Source organism: Nematolebias whitei, chromosome 14, assembly GCF_014905685.2.
Source record: "Nematolebias whitei isolate Nwh7 chromosome 14, NemWhi1, whole genome shotgun sequence".
Classification (NCBI taxonomy): Eukaryota; Metazoa; Chordata; class Actinopteri; order Cyprinodontiformes; family Rivulidae; genus Nematolebias; species Nematolebias whitei.
In genome coordinates, this window is record NC_056511.1 from 23,452,706 (window position 1) to 23,455,915 (window position 3,210).

General features: G+C 39.9%; 1 protein-coding gene across 2 annotated transcripts in view; it reads left to right on the plus strand.

Moving 5' to 3' along the window:
• The window catches only part of ppp3ca (protein phosphatase 3, catalytic subunit, alpha isozyme), a 47,196-nt gene that overhangs the window by 34,780 nt on the left and 9,206 nt on the right, over positions 1-3,210 (plus strand). The gene's annotated exons all lie outside the window — the stretch shown is intronic.

The window sequence follows — 3,210 nt, forward strand, 5'->3', positions numbered from 1 at the left end:
CACTCACACCTAGGGACAATTTAGAGTTACCAATCAGCCTAACATGCATGTTTTTGGTCTGTGGGAGGAAACCGGAGCACTTGGGGAAAACCCACGCATGCACGGAGAGAACATGCAAACTCCACCCAGAAAGGCCCCTGGACCGGGGTTTGAACCAAGGACCTGCTCGCTGAGAGGCAGCAGCTCTACCAGTTGTGCCACCGTGCTGCTACATATATATATATGAATACTAAAATAAATTACTACTTACTACTTGTACTACTATTCCTACTTCACGGTTTTTCACTTATCGGGGGGCTTCAGGATACAGATCCCCCGCGATAAACGAGGGACTACTGTACATTAACAGAACGTCTCATGAGCTTCTAGATGGATTTTAATCAAACACTCAAAAAGTGATCTTAGGATGTTGGTTTACAACTGAGCTTTTGGAGTCAATTCAAATCAAGATGGCCACCAATGCCAACTTACAAACACAAAATTGGTCACAGACAATTTTAAGGACATTTAAGTGTAGTTCTGCCTGATTTTCAATCCCAACACATTCTTTTAGCACTACATATTGCATGATGTCTTCCCTAAAACTTTGACATTAACTGTTGATGGCAACCCTGTTTATCTGTTAGCAAAATATCCCATGAACCACTGGATGAACATTTAATGAAACCTTCAGAAAGTAATCGATGTGTGTCTGTAAGTCATTAACTTTGATAGTTGAGCCAATTCAAGATGGCCACCAGAGGTAATCGAGAATAATAGCTATCAGATAGTTTATGTTTAAAACTCAGGACTGGAAACCAGCATGAGAAAAGCTTTGCTATGCCTTAATCGCCCCCCTCTGTGGGGCGAAGAGGGGGAACTGGAAATACCCTCTGTCCGTCCATCCTTCTATCGGTCCACCTGTTGTTGCATGTTGTGACAATAACTAGAAAATAAGTGTCGTACCAACTTCCATTTTTGTGTGTGGTTGCTTCTAGGCGTAAGAAAAGTTCCTTTTGGAAGTTGGGTTGCCATGTCAAAATCCAAGATGGTCACCAGCATTTAAGCATTTGCAAACTGAGCAATACTTCTCATTTTTTTAATGTTGTTCAAAAGTATATTTTAATCAAATGATTGTGGTGGTCCTTGGGGGTGGCTGAAGATTAATCTATGAGGGCCAATCCCACCACTGGCCACCCCCTGGCTCCACTATTGCACCTGGTTGTGGATAAAATTACACTCGCCAGGATCCGTCACTCTTCTCTGCCTCGAACGAGAAAAAAAAAACTACTTTTCTTCTCCACACTGTAACTCCTCACTTGAACATTTGCAGCAAAATCAGGTCTCTCTTGTAAATGAGTCCTCGAGGCTCAATGGAATTACCTGTCTAAATAAAGTTTGAATGAAAAAAAAACCATTAGGGTCCACTTACAGTCCCCATTCAGTTCTAGCCTAGAAAAACACTCATCTCAAAAACTACAAACATTCACTATTCAAATCCCTCAAAGACGGGGGGGGGGGGGGGCATTGATGTAATGCTTGCTGTTGGAATGTATTAAACCTATGACTCACTTAGATCTTAAAATCTGAAAACGTAAAAATATAATAACTTGCTCTTAAAATAAAAGTTAAATGATTAAATTGTGAAGCTGATGTAAAAAAAGGTGCCTCGTTGTGTTTTATCTGCATCCCCTGCTGGTTCAGTGACTGACAAACTCCACAGAATGCTGCATCACTAAAGGACAAATTGGCATTTAGACTCTTGTAAACATGACGAGTGATTCTATGGGTTGTTTTCTCTTATTTGTGGAAATGTTTTTGACACACAGACAAAAGTGCGTGAGATCCAGTAGCTGTCTTTAGCTGCGAGCAGCCATGAGGAAGCATCAGGGAGCCCCCGTTTGTTTGTGTTCGGATCTGTGTCTAGTTGCCATGGGCTATGGGAGATGGGGCACGTGGGAGGGACTGTCAGCTCTGCTGAATGTCTCCATGTGGCTTTATGCCTCCTGATAGTGTCAGAGCAGCCTGGCCTCAGCTGGGCCACCTTGTGGTGAAATATGAGATTTATTTTCACTGTGCAAAACAAATTAAAAAAATAAAATTATTATGTTGAGGCTAATTTAGCTAAAATATACGGTAATTTATTAACTATTTTCAGCTATAGAAACTGATTTTAAGAGTTAAGGCAAAATATGGACAGTTTCTTTTTTTGTGTTGAAACGTTTCGCCTTCGATCCGGAAGGCTTCATCAGTCAAGGAAACACAACAAAACTGATTGTTTCTTTGACTGATGAAGCCTTCCGGATCGAAGGCGAAATATTTCAGCACAAAAAAAGAAACTGTCCAGATCACCTGACTGAAAAATGTTGGATTGTATACCTGGATTATTGAACATGGACTTTGTTGTTAAGGCAATATCTTTTTTTTTGTTAGATATGTTTTTTTTTTTCTGCAAAATTAGTAATTTTGTCCCTCATCTCAGAGCAAAGAGAGGGAATTGTAAATACCCTCTGTGCATCTGTCTGTCCTTTCATCTGTCAGTGCATGTTGTGAGCATGATAACTTAAAAAATAAGTGAGGTACTGACTTCTGTTTCAGTGTGTTGCTGCATCTAGGTGTACAAAAAGGAGCCTGGTTCTGCTAAAGGTTTCTTCCTCATGAGGGAGTTTGTCCTTTCCACTGTCGCCTTATTGCTTGCTCAAGATGAGAGTATGAGATGGAGTTAAATTCAAAGCAGTCCGCTCCTCAGATAATAAATGTTATTAACTTACTTTTTATGTACTGCAGTCCCTCGCTACTTGGCGGTTTGTTTATCGCGGACTGGCTCTATCGCGGATTTTCAAAATAAGATTGGACATGACACACAACTGGCTGATTTATGGATGAGCCGCACGATCGGCATGGATCTTTTATTTAAAATAAATTATTTAAAATGATTTAGCACCTGCTGCACAGAACTGCAGGATAAATTTCTTGCTGCAGCTGATCAGCTGTTCTGCGTGCAAAGCGGAGATGTGGGCGTAGCCAAGAGCGCTTGCAGGTGGCAAAGAGCAGAGGATGCAGGGAGCTGCAATCATGACATTCTTTGCTCTTTTAAAGCATCTTGAGTTTAGAATTTTTTTTTTAGAATATTGTAAGAGTGGGAAAGATTTAAGACGACTTATATATTTTTACATATATATACTATATATATATATATATATATATATATATATATATATATATATATAT